This window comes from Apteryx rowi, unplaced genomic scaffold (assembly GCF_003343035.1).
Source record: "Apteryx rowi isolate R43461 unplaced genomic scaffold, aptRow1 scaffold_71, whole genome shotgun sequence".
Lineage (NCBI taxonomy): Eukaryota > Metazoa > Chordata > Aves > Apterygiformes > Apterygidae > Apteryx > Apteryx rowi.
In genome coordinates, this window is record NW_020450994.1 from 1,053,352 (window position 1) to 1,067,930 (window position 14,579).

Genomic DNA, 14,579 nt, shown 5'->3' on the forward strand with positions numbered 1-14,579 from the left:
TAAGGTATCCTTAAAATGTTTTCTATTACCATTCACATTTTTTCTCACTTTTAGCAATATGAAATTGGCCCTTTTAAAATGCTCACAGATGTACAAGTGCATACATGGATATTAATAGTTCAAGTTTTCTTCTGCTTGCATATAAAGATATGGTCAAATTACAGTTCCTTGCAGCTTAACTATTGCTATTTTTTCTTTCAGTGTACAGGTCTTGTTTATGTGTCAGTGTAAGGTCCAATATAAATCCAGTGCAATGTTTTCAGAGTTACAAAATTTAGATTTATAATTATCCTTATCCTCACTATTTCACTATACTTGGAAATAAAAAGGTTGGAAAAATAAATGCAACATAGATTAATTCTGTTCACATTAGGAATGGGTGTACTCCATTGCCTGCATCTAGACTTAATGACACTATGTATTTGTCTCTCAGATTGAAGTACTCCATGCTAATACAGCTTTCTAGCCTACACATTATGGACATGTTCTTAAATAGATTATCATCATGTTCACTAGTGTGATACGTATCAGGCCTCACACAGTATGTTGCCTTGTTTGTCCTTTAAGACATTTGATTTGTACTCATTCAAGAATCTTTTTTCTAACTTGCCAGTGACTTGGAAACAGGTAATGCCATTTTTGTCACAGAATGAGACTCTTCCTCTGTTTTTTGCCCACTCAGTTCTTGCTAATAGTTGTAGTCTTCCTAAATAGTTGAGACTGAGTGTGAAGTGGAAAGTTACAGGTATGCCTGGGAGTAAACCTTCCAAATTACAGGCTGAGGTCAGGCAAACTGTGAGCAATATACTAACAGTTCTTTCAAATGAGAGCAAACAAAGCTTCAGACCTTGTAAAATATTTAAAGCTGTGTGAAACTCAGCAGTTTTTGCTGGCAAGAGTTCCAACTTTGTTCTGTCTGCAGTTTGCATAAGGTTTGCATCCACTGAGAATTCAAATAAAAATGTAAGAGGAAACTCAACTAAAACCATCATGTTTTTGAGAGAAACCGCAAAGCAAATATTCTTATGACTTTCACTAAAAATCACAGTTTGGCATAAAAATTATTCATACCTTGGTCCACGCTTGCCAGAAGGTTTACAGAATTGTGTTTTCCCTTTGACAGATGTTAGGCCAAAATTCAAGTTTTAAGGAAACCAGATGAATCTTACTGAGTTGTATTAATTTAGAAAGATCTGACAGCTCTGAAAATATTGCTGACTTTTCATTTGAAAACTGGGACTCTGTGATCACTCTTATGGCACCATTGTGGAGATTCCTCAGTCCCAAAGCAGCTCTTAGTTTTATCTTTAGTGAACAGAGTATTAAGTTGTTGGCTTCTCTGCTAAGAGTGAATTCATCTGCATGTGCAAAAGAATAGAGAAGGGAATACCAGCTTCCTTTAACTCCGTATACCAGTGTAATAGCTTTTAAAATGGTCAAGAGATTAAGCTAAAGTTTGTGCCTTTAGATTTCAGTCCAAAAAGTTTCATTTGCTAGAGTAAACAGCAATCTTGGAGAACTGAATCTTGGAGAAGTGAATTCAGCAATCTTCATGTTTGAAAATGTCATAATAATCATTATCACCATCATAAAGCCATGTGTGGGAGCAATACAGCCATATGAGCCCTAACCTGCTTGTTGTTGCTGTCAAAATTGCCACTGACATCAGTGAGAGCATAATATTTACCTTTAGACTAAAAAAATAAATAAATACAAACATTATCTTGGCATCTTTCAACCCACCTTTCCCCTACTCAGATTTTTTATAACATATTCCTCTCCATGCGCTTGGAGCAATTCACAGTCAGATCCAAATTCTACTGCCTGCAGTTCTGGGCTTTCTCCTCTCTCCCATTTGCCAAAAGCAGGACACTTTTTCAGAATTGGAGCAGCAATTTCTGAGTGGCCATGATACCTGTTTTTCAGCTTGGAGGTCTCTGGGTGCTGAGAGGATATCAATCTCTCTTGGGCTTTGCTATTTTGCTATTATTGAGGCTGATTTAAAACAGCTCCCATGTGGCAATGTAGTAGCAAAATGTCCCTTGCAGTACAGTGGACAAGTTGTTGATTATTAAAAAAGATTTTCATGGAAATGAGTAAAATGTCCATGAATAAGAGATTAAAACAGTATTCCATTTACAAATGACTGCATCCTCTGCTTCATGAAGGAAAACTGAATGTGATACAATTTATTTTTATACTGGCTTGATAATAGCTTAAATAAAGTGTGCAATAAACAGGATGTTCAGTTCTTTATTGGAGTGACTATGGCTAACCACTAAAACAACTACTCATGTTTTGACTGCAGCAAGTCTTATATGCTATAGTTCTAGCATCACTAAATACTAATTAAAGACACATAAAGTTGGTGTAATTCGTCACTGGATGCATTTGGGAGGGTTCTAGAAGAATTAGGTATTAATCTGCAATAATGAAGAAGCAAAAAAAATTAACATATATTTAAATAAGATTAAGAAATGCATGGAATTACATATATCGAAGTTGTATGCATCCAAAGAAATACACAGCTCTTTACCTTCGTGGAGGAAGTTGCCTTCCAGATCAAAAATCCTTTTTTGTTTTTCTTGTTGTTTTATACTTATACTGTGTGAGTTTTCTTGCACTTTTCCTGAAATATCTGGTCCAGGAACTTTTGTCTCAGCATATTGTTCTCAAGGTACAGCACTTCTCACTTGAGTACGGCAATTTCAGTGTTCTTCATTTCTAATCAGGAGCTTTTTTATCACATTGAGGACACATTGCAGTACTAACTGGCTTCTTTAAAAAGATATATACTTTAATTTGTAGCATTCAAAAATATGTATCAGTTGGATCTAGAAGATGTCTGTGATTGCGCAGCTGAAGCTGAACACATGATAAAACTGTTGTACTTCTTGGTGGTCACCCTGGAGCGCTTAATGCTGCTTAGGGCGATACGCCCTGCGATCTGCAGACACGTCAGTAAACCTGCCTCCTTGCCCTTCAAAATCAGCAAAGAGATGTAAGAGAGTAAGGAATACTAATGGAAGTGTATAAAAATGCATTCTTCATAAAACAGCATGCCATTCCTCAACACCAAGTAAAACATGTGGTGACACTATATCTCAGTGAAACCCAGTAATACTTTGTCCTTTCTGGAAATTGTGAACATTAAAAAGACCAGTTTCTGTCACTGAACAGTTAAAAATCCAGTCAGCGACTCGCTTCTCTCATGCTTTTCTTGCCCAGTTTGCATTCTCCAACTAATCTTGACTTTATCTCTAAATTTTGAGAGAAATATCTGGAAGTTAGACTAACCGCTGATTAAAAGAACACTGTGGAAACACAGCTGTTCTTTAAAGATGGAAGTTTACAGTTGCCTAGCAGCTGGTTATTTTGATCTTTAAGTACATTTTTGGACTTTAACGGACAAGGTTATGGTTAGATGAGTAACGAAAATCAGATGGAGTAAGTCAGTTATAAACGCTGTTATGAATCCCATAATCAATAATTACTGGAGTCTAATGCTTTTAAGGCTTTCAGTCATTTATAAGGGAAATGCTTGCTAGCTGGTTGCCACAGAGCTTTTTCATTGTTAAGCCTTTTTTAAAAACAAAATTTGTAATTACGGATGGATGTATTTAAATGTATATATTAAAATTATATATAGTTCATTAAATTATATTGATATGTTTAGTCTTTTACTAAAAGACACAAAAATTGAAAAAGTAACAAACATAAGAGTAACATAGATACATACTGTGTTGTTCAATAAAATAAAACTTCTTGCATGGGAATTCAAAAAGGCTAATCTTCTTAACAAGTTATTAAACCAAAATAAGACAGAGAACTACTAATGATGTAATTTTAGAAAGTTAATTAAAAAAAGTTTTAAATCATCACAAAAAAACTTAAAAAACACATCTTAAAACTCTTTTTATAATATTTACATCATATTCAGGTAAAAAGTCTGTAAAATGGCATATTATTCAGTATACCACATTTCAAGAAGTGTGGCTTCATCTTGGAAATGCTCAGTTAGGAGGTATGTAGTTAAAAACTGTGATTCTGATGCAGGGTTTGCTTCATTCTTTATTTTTGCTGCTCATTACTTTACATTTGTTAGACATTGTCCTTACAGATATCAGGTGCTGATTGTCTTGTAAATGTGGGAGTTCTGTTATTTGCTTTTCTCCTTTCTGAGCTCTAGAGGACGAAGCCAGTGAAGAAGAAGTTTTTTATAATTTTATTTTGTAAAATTCTGTCCTTGGATTTCATGTGTGAATGTGATGATGTAAATTTCCTTCTATTTCAGTTTCTTCCTTGTTTAAGAAAAGGTAATGGGTCTTGTTTCGTTGTTTCCTTTATTTTCAGATCTGTTCATAAAGGAACAGATCTGAAATAAATAAATAAATAAAAAGCCTTCAAAAAGTGTAGAAGTAAAAACACAGACCTGAAAAATCAGAGGAGAAAAATCTCACATAACGCAGGAACATAGGGATAAGATATTTAGAAAATAAGTATTCATATGTATTATTACCTTTGAATTTTCTACATATGTGAATTTTGCTGGGTATTGTAATAAACAAGAAGTTCAAATTTTAGCTGGATAAATAGATGTGACCACTAATTTTCAGGGAAATTATTTTACTAGCAAGATACGATAATATCTGTGAGGTATGAAAATTTGAAAATTTAGATGGATCAATAAAATTGCAAACCATTACTGTTTTTCTTGTGCATTGAGGCAGAAAAGAAATGTCTCTTAAAATAAACTTTGATTTGACAGAAACAAATTAGATTGCTGGTCCAGTGACTCAGGCTCTCCTGGCAATGGTTCTCTTTTGTCATTTTATGAAGCTTTTTAATCAATTAGAGATGTTAACTTTCATTATTTTTTATTACTTATTACTCTTATATTGCTGTCAGCAATAAAGCCTGTTATACCATAGTCACAAATGTCAGCAGAAAATTAGAGATTCCAGAGCCACCTTTAAAGATGAACTCTGGAAGCTCAAACCAATGAGGAAAGAGGAAGTTATAATGTGAATTACTTTATATCATCCTAGATTTGGCTTTACAAACCAGCTATGTTAGGGGTGCAATTCAGCAAAGAACCTAAGCATCTGTTTAACTCTTATTTAAGTCAATGAGATTTAAGCATGAGCTTATGCTTTATTTACATACATATATATACATACATACACATTTAAAAGTTTTGTCACATAGAGATGATTTTTTAAGATAGAACTAAATCAGCATTCTTTCTTAATGCTTATAAAACAGGGTTTTCCAAGTTTTCTTTTAAATTATATTTTTTCTGACTTATATTTTACAAGTTATTTTTATGGTGGGTTAATTAGTCTAGTAGTCTGCAACCAATAAGAGTTAGATTCTGATGTCTTTACTTACACTGAATAGTATCTTTGCTGTTTTATTTATATTATATATTTGAGACAAAAAGTAAAAAGTCTGGCCAGAAATATTTTTTGTGTGATTTAAGACTGCTGTCCATTTATCCAAATACAATCTATGATTGTGTTTAAAAAAATCTGCACAACCTATGCAAAATGATATGTAATATAAACCTGTTGGATACAGAATGAGAATGTAGGGTTTTTTTGCTTTATTCAGTGAGAAATGAGAATGCCCGTAAGATTATAAAATATATGGCATCTGAACTGCAATAATTTAGTACTGTAGACTACTTCCATCTTTCATTTCTATGATTTGTGTTCAAAAGGCATTTCATGAGGGCATTGACAAATCTTTTTTAGAGCTTTGACTTTTATAACATTAATATATCATGTAAAATTACATATTTGAGGGTGAGAAGGGGAGTAAGCCACAAATATTTACTCTAATAAGAAGTCTCATGTTATTCTTTTTGGTGTGAGAAAGGTTTCTGATCCTGCAAACTCTGAACCTGATGAAGAAAAACAGTGCCAATAAAGAGAAAAATCTTCTCATTCCACAATGAGATTATAGCTTTTATTAGTAGCATTTGCACTGACACTTATTTATAAAATATCAGACTACATTTTGGCATCACACTGTATATATAAAATATTCTCATCAACTTTACGTTTGGCTGCATGACAGATGTTCAGATTATTCTGCACTTGTCTGGAAAAAAACTTCATAAAGTTGATATGGAGCCAAAATATGCATGGAGACAAGTAAATTGCCAATTGCAACATTTTTTGCCAGCAGCTTCCTTAGTCAAGCAAATCAAGTGCCATTCTATCAGCACTAAAATCAGACAGCTTGAGACTCTGCTGCCATTTTAAAATTTTCCCTAAGCAGAGACAGCGTAGTGGAAAATCCCCAGCTCAGAGGTGGGGATAGAGAAAAAGTAATCATTTACCTGTCGCCATGTGTGCCTGTAACCAGCATCAGCTCTCCACATACACCAGCCTCCTGTTACAGTATTTAAGTGTGGAAAAGGATCAGAAATAGCTGAACTAACAGATTAGAAATGAGACTATTTTTCATAAAATCCTGTAGCTGCAGCACACTGTGTTGCCATAGCCCTGAAGAGACAAGGTTTTGTTAGTTTTTCTGCAAGGAGGGGAACCAGGAGATTATTGTGCCTTCACCTTTCCTTCCCCGCTGCGATGCAGTCTGTAGGCACTCTAAGACAAAGTTGAGACATACAGAGAAAAAGCTTTTGGCCAGACATCCCAGGGTAAAGTGAGGAAATGGCTCATCTCTGTTGTACCTTGCTGTGACTATGGACTCCCAAATACTTAAAGACCCGTACTTAAAGACCCGTTGTATTAATGCATTGGCTCATTCCCATGTGGGCACGTGCTCCTCTGCTGTTGTGTTTGCATCTCACAGTACAGTGCTGCACACTCTCCCTCTCTAAGGCCACATGTTAGGCGCAGCTGTTTGCCTTAATCTGTGATTCACAGGAGCTGAGAACCACAGATTGCAACGCTGCACTGAAGCCAAGGGATGTGCCCCCAAGCAGGGCTCCATTTCACATCCCGTCCCAGCATTACAGTCCCTTCCCTGTTGTGCCGCTCTGTGTGCCAGACCGGTACCTCCCCTGCGTTCCCAAAGGTGTAGTGTCTTACCTGGTGGCATACGGCAGGTCTATAGTCTCTATGTTCTACTAAAATTATGAGAATATTGAACAACAGGGAATCCCTGAGAAAGAATTTTCATATGATTATAGTGTCCATTATTTTCAGAATTAAATCCAAAAATTTATTTTCTTCAATGATGTTTTGTTTTACTGGGTTTATCTTCACTGCAGAGTTCATTAGAAGCATAATGTGAGTGTTGACCCTACCTTGAATCCATTCACCCAGCTGACAAATCCTAACTCTTCTCCAGATCCCAACTCCTCCTTCACGGAGGGGTGAACTGGCCAAGAGCTCAGATCGGCACAGCTCACCCAGAGCTAACACACACATTCTGTGGAAGAGCTACTGGCTCATTTCATTTCACTTCATTTCCCATTGCGAGTCCTTCATCAGTAGAAGACAGGTGAGCTCATCCACAGCCCACTGGGAAGGGTTGCACTGAGTGGTTTGGCTGGCCGTGGCACTGAGAACTCCGGGATGTGTTTCTGGAAGAGTAATTTCAACACAAGGGAAGGCAGGACCAGCACAGACAGAGCAGCTCAAGGCTCCAGACAAGTCCCAGCTGAACGGATCTGGCAGCTGAGGTCAGTGGCGTCCCCAGTCATCTGCCCTGCCGGACCACCCGAAATCTCTGCCTCAGCAGCAGGACTGCTGCACGTTGCTGAATGGACCTGTCACATTTCTTTCTTAGTTGCCTCAGGCCACAGAGCACTGTATTAATGTGGACCACCGCTGATTCAATTTTGCGTTAACACACCAGCTCTAGATGGTGGTAGCTATGTTCAGTTACCCCTTAGTGGCTTCCAGCCCAAGCACTTGGCAGCTAGCAGGGGGTGTTAACCACTGCAGGTAAATCCATTTGCAATTATCTGCAGCACATTTAAGGTAAAACCGTCACAGATTTTAATAAGCTTTAAAGCACTGTACTGGCACCGAAGTGGTTCAACAGCTGTTTTATGAACAGTTCAGCCACCGTTGCACCAGGAATGGGCCAGACCGAAGATGGAGATAGCTCTGTCAACTGTCTCTGTTGATTTGAGTCTCAAAGTAGATGAGTTAAAGTCTCAGGATTTTCTCTTTCACCAGTAACAACAGAAGTGTAGATAAGTAGCTAGTGTAGGTAACTGTGCTAGAAACATGACTGTTAAATTACTGAAGTCATGTGAGATTTAATCCTCAGAGGGCTGAGAAAGGAAGAGAAAAAATTGTTTGTATTTTAAAATAATTGGCCTATTCAATTGGGTCACATGAATCTTAGAACATAATCTCATTTCTTTAATCACCATTAATAAGACAGACATAGTGATTCTCTTTTTCAAAATATCGCCCCTATTAGCTGCATGAATATGCACACATGATTGCTATCCTTCTGAAGACATTAAAAAAAGTAAAGAACTGAAGGGATTACCCTTGTAGTTTGGGTGGCTTTTCAAGTTTTGCACATATGTGGATACAGTTAGGATAAAACCATTTGAAATTCAAAGCCATTAAACTGGCAGTGAGCAGGTTCTTTGCAGATAGATAAACTTATCCCATTACATGTTATACAGGTGTATAATGGAAAAAAAGAAACATTATCAGTAAGTCTGACTTGTTATCAGAAGTCCTTGTTAGCCATTTGTAAGTGACTTATGATATTTCCTTTCCAGCTTCCCAGCATCTCAGTCAGTTTAGCCTTTATAATGGGTAAAACTGTTTAATTAGTTAAAAGTGTAAATAAAAAATTAGTTAAAAGTGTAAATAAACGAGCACAAGAGAGGCTTCACAACTTTCACTTACTTTTGTGATGTATGCTGCGTGGTAGGTGCTATAGGCAGTGAGGGAAGCGTGTTATTTTGTTTCCCAAGTTGCTCAGGCACAACCCACAAATTACTGATAAATTATTCAGAGAAACAACAATTGTTTAGAAAAAAACAGTCTGTAGAAAGGCCTTGTCAGTATAACAGTGCACAGTAGAATGGCATTAGTTTGCATTAGCTGTCTCTGTTGGAACCCTTAGCATTTTCTGTATTATTCACAAATACCTAATTTGATATTGGTATGAGAAACATGTCTAAAGCAGGTTGAGGAGTAGAACCACTGCACATGAGAAGCTCAATGACAAAAATAATAAAATTGTTACAGAAGTATTAATAGATTTTTATCGCTTTTAACCTTTAGTCAGAACTAAAGTTTAAGCAAATGGTAAAACTTTGATGCAGATATTACTGGGTGTACTTTTATGGCCTGTATTATACAGCTTGGCTAACTATCTTGTCATAATCATATTATAAACATTCTGATTCTGTGAAGCTAGCAAAGACTTTTCAGACTTTTCTAACATGGCAGCTTCACTATGAAATCATGTAAAGAAGTTACATTAGCAAAGATTGCATTTTAAGCTATATATTGCTATTCTAAATAGGTGGCTTTTGAATTATTTTGTATCTATGTCATATGCATCCTCTCAGTTTACTTCTCTTGTGCAGAAACCTCCATGGAAACATTATATGCAGATCGCATTGTCAGACTTTATTTCCACTTAGTCATGGCTCTTGTCCTCTTAGCTCTGAAGAGAGATGAAGATTTTGGTGGACAGAAGAAAGTGCTAAAGCAAATTACATTTTTCCAAAGAAACAAAGTGATGAGAAAGTCCTTACAATTTGATCACGACACTGGGCAGTCTGCAAGATGCTACGATTTCAGATGGGAGTGCCAAACACACAGAACCCATCATGAGATCTTCAGCATGGCTTGCAGGTTCACACAGTGATGAGCACATTAGAAAGGCATAAAATAGATCAGGTTAGATAAAACTAGTGAAGTTGCTTAAACTTTTATGATTGATTTAGGAATAATATTAAGTAGATCAAACTTCTGATTAGAAAAGAAGTAGAGTTTACTCACAAAAACTCAGATTTGCAACTATGAATTCATAAAGTCCAATATTTACTTAGATGCTATAATAATATATACTAGCCATTTGATATATATGCTGACTTCAACAATAAGCTTGAATAAATTAATACTTACCACCTCCATAGTTAGGAAGACAAGCAATCAGCTAATCAATTTAAATAGTGTATTGCTTCTGTAATCTGCTTAGCAATTCTCAGTCAAGTATTGCTGCACACTTTTGATACAGACTGACTGTATTGCCTAGTATCAGCATAGTCAGAACCACTTGTTCAAGCTAACAACTCCCAAATATAATATTCTTTTTACTAGATAGAATTACTGGCTTCATATAAACAGTCATGTTTCATGTTACAAAGTTTTAAATAAGTATGATTACACTTTAGAGCCTCTGTAATAAAATGAGTTTAAATACCAGAAATATTTATGTAAAAATTCTTCTATAAAAAACTCTCTCTTTCATGTTGCAGAGTTTCCTCTGGGCCTTGCAGGTAGAGATTTTATGTTTGGGAGTGTTGGATCCTCTGAGGAGCTTCTGTCATTATAAGCAAGCGATACTTCAAGCTTCCTGGCTTAATATATGTTTACCACATAGGAAAGGAAATATACTTTCTGATTAACTTCTGGAAAGCAGTACCTCGCACCTGTTTACAGGCACTGGATTAAGTAGTAATGTCCGTATGCTCCAAAGAGTTTGTTGCCTAACTATCCAGACTGGAAAAAATATTCACCTGTCTCCACAGGCCTGGCCGCCAAAACAGCTAGGTTAAATGGGGGATCCTTTCAGTTCGGCAAAGACAATCCTGCGATCCGTTAGAAAGTGACTTCTGTTTGTGAACTTTGTTTGTTTGCTCTTTGCTAACAAACTAGATTTGTGTATGTGTTTGCACAACACCTACTGTCGTAGGACTTGGACTTTGAATGAGTCTCAGGGGTGTAATTTATATTGTGCCTTGTTATTTTCGATCACATGAATCTAGATTTTTCAGTATGTGAGGCAGCACAAATAATTAATTGTCCCTAGTAATGTATATTCTGCCATAACTTAACTGTATCGACAGTCATATATTTCTTTGCTGATGTGCCTTTCATTTGAGAACACAAAGAATTTTTTAAAGAATGGTATTACGGGTACATGGGGCCCTAGGCTGTTATGTCCCACATCAAAACACTTAAGCCAGCAGCAGCTAGAAAGAGAACTGAGGCTGCAAATTCCCAGTGCTTACCAATAAAAAATTAGTAAGAGAACCTTATTGAAAAAAATGCTTTTGTAGTTAAATGTGTAGGGAGATCATGTACCCAACATTATGCAATAATCAGCTTATTGTGAAACAGTGGACCATCCTGAATTCAAGTAAGATTTACAAGAAGCAGAAGAAAGTAAATCTGGCAGCAATTTCCCTCTATCATTTAGGCATTTATATTTGAAAAGTCAGCAGTAGCCCAGAAGGAAACTTATGAAGCAGGAAAACATGGAAGACCTCACCTTGGCTCTGTTTCTGACTGCAATTCTCTGGAACTATCTGGAGAAGTAGTTCCCTGAGAAGACCCTGGAACTACCAATGTGATTAAGTAATATATACTATTCATACTTATAAAGAACTCCATAAATGAAATTATTTCATCAGAAAAGCATGAGATGTTCCCAATAAATTTATGAATGACAATGAGCCGTGCTGTAAGCCGTGCTGTTGTTTTTAAAAAGCGGTGTGGTGAGACAGACAGTCAGGAGAGGGTATGGAAGATGGCCTGAGAAAGGGCAGCCATGACAATAAATCGTAGCTGCTGAGGGAGAGTGTGGTGTCATGTCTGTCAAGGCACATGATCCATAGCTGTTGAGGGTCTTGATGTAGTCAGTTCCTAGGCAGATTTGGTTCACCTGGCAACCTGGGCTTGTTTCCTGACAGCTGTGTTGGATCATTTAACTCCTTTCTAAAGCCCAGGGCAGCCCTGGCCATGGTAGTTTGGTATCCAGACAGCTCTCTGTTTGCTGCTGCTGGGAGAGAGGCTGGTTGTGGCTCTGGAGGTGGCCACTTGTTGGTCCTTTTGCAGGGAGAGCCCATGGCGGGGTCCGTGGTGCGAGGGATCTTCATTGCTGCTGCTGGCCAGCATGGTCAGTAATGGAGAGGGCTGGAAATCACGCCTGTGCCAGAGCTGTTTGCGGGGCTGCGTGTACTGGTTGGCAGGGATATGAAGTCATGGAGGGGCATGTTCTGCCATGCCATGCCATGATGTTGCCACACTGGTAGTTTAGGACTCACCTGGTAGAAAATCCTATGGAGGAGGCATCGAACCTCTTTGTAAAACTTTAAACAAGTGCCAGGTAGCTGTCACCGTGCTGACTCACCAGGCATCAACCCATACTAGCTGTCATCAACCCATATGCTCTGACTGTGTCTTTTTGTTCTGGGATGAGAGGAGTTAAGAAATTATTGTTGTACTAATAAATTCAGTGGTATTATGAGCTAGCTGTGTAGTTTTAAGTCTGATGGACTGGGCCACCATGGTGTACCGCAGACAAGTGCTCAAGATACAGTCTAAAAAATAGGGGAAACTTGCACCTAGAGATGTCTGAGTAACTTGAATGATCGTGTAGGAGGGCTTAGACTCTCTACCAACTGCAAAACTCTCATAGCCTTATTCTTTTGTTCCTTTTCTTCCTTTTAAGTTGTCTTCTCTTATTTCCCCTGTGATTTATCTTTTTTAACTGCTTTCCCTATCATTGTTCCTTCACTCAATATATATTTAAATAAGAAGGACAGCTAGTTTGATTTTTGGTATAAATATGGTTGATCTGTCAAAAATAATTGCCATATATGTCGTACAAAATTATAAATGATATAGATATAGATACAGTTAGATGGTATCTTTTTACTACATTATGATGAGTGTGTATAGTTTACATATTTTCTTTACTCCTTTATTAATGCAAATAATTAATCAGAAAAGAATCAGAAACCCTTTTTCAGTTTTTACAGGGTTTATAACACATTCAGCTCTGGATGACTGAGTTTTTTAAGCTATGGACATATTTCATATTTCACATTTATTTCTACAGACATAGTTTAGTCTTGAGGCTTGAATTTTTTGGGGGTCTACCAGTCTGTTGTCTAAGAAAACAAATCCTTTGCAAATTTTTGAAGCCCCTGTTCAATTTTTATTCCTCTTTTATGTTTTCTGAGATAAACTCCCAAGACAAGTCTGCTGGACTTGCAACAGAAATTCTTGTCATTTAATTAGGTAATAGACCCTGATTTAGGACCCAGACTTCAGATAAATATTTTTTTAATTTTTATTTTATAGAATTTAATTGAAAATGAACAGCTTTATGTAGAGTTTAACAGGTACAGACTACTGATTGCTTTAAAAAATCAAGAGGAAGAATGTAATTTTATATTAAATTGCATAGATTAAAAAGCTAGTAATTAGTAATTAAAAGAAATTACTTTCTGTCTAACATCTACATGGCCCTATCAGAGTTATGCATGTTAACATAAGACATTTTTTCCTTGAAAATATATATGAGATATAAAGGTCCTATACACATATATACTTTATTAGGATAAAAATAACCTCATTTCCAATTCTGAAAAGTGAAATGCAAGCCAAATATAAAACAAGTTACCATGAAGTCAAATACATTTGTCTGAATTCAATAGTAAGCAACTACTGAGAAGAATAAAACTCATAAAGCTCACTGTTTGAGTTACCAATAAATATCTATTCCTGCTAGGCCTACCTCAGTTTTTTGTTTAGCAGATCACTGTAAACACAAGGACTCAACACTAGATACAGTAGTTAAATATTTCTGCAAAGAGCTGGTCTAGTTCAGGGGTCTGGAATGTAAGGCTACTATTTCAAAGGAGCCTAGAAAAGTTAAGTGCTCATCACCCCATGGATTTCAAAGTGCTTTAAATCCCTTAAGAATTCCTAAAGGGAACATGAGTATGTCTTGAAAAGTAGAAACAGGAGGCCTCCTTGCTACATTAGCATCTAGGCAAAGTTACAAACACAAAACATTTATCATTCACCAGCACTAAGAGTTTCCTGTTAAAACTGCAAGAGTAGTAGTAGAGTAGTAAAAGAATTAGATTCATTAATCTAATTCTTTAATATTTTTAATGGGGAGCTAAGAAGTTACTTGAAGACAAGAAGCTCTCCTAGCTACCTTCAAAAACATGTATTTGAAAACTGTTTGAAATCTTTTAACCTAGTAAATAAATAAAACAAAATGCACAATAATCCACAAAAATCAAAGAACTCTTTCCTGGCCTTTCAGCAACAAGGCCAACAGAGATTATAAAATACAGAAAAAAACTGCATAAACAGTTTTTTCTTTGCTTATCAAAGCTCTTAAAATTTGAATAAATTACTTCCAAAAACAGCCAAGCCAAGGAAAACTTTAAACCAAAATTTGATAGAGTTTTTTGTAGCCTTTTGTTCCTTCTCCTGAAGCTCTGCTTCAGCTGGGTTGCACGGCAGAACCTCCAGTCTTCTGTGAAAGGCACATTGGTGTTGCGCAGTGCCGAGTACTCTCCTGAAAAGGCTCTGTGCGCTTCTGGGAGGCTGCAGTACACTTCCATCACACCATAAATCAAGACTACCTTTCCA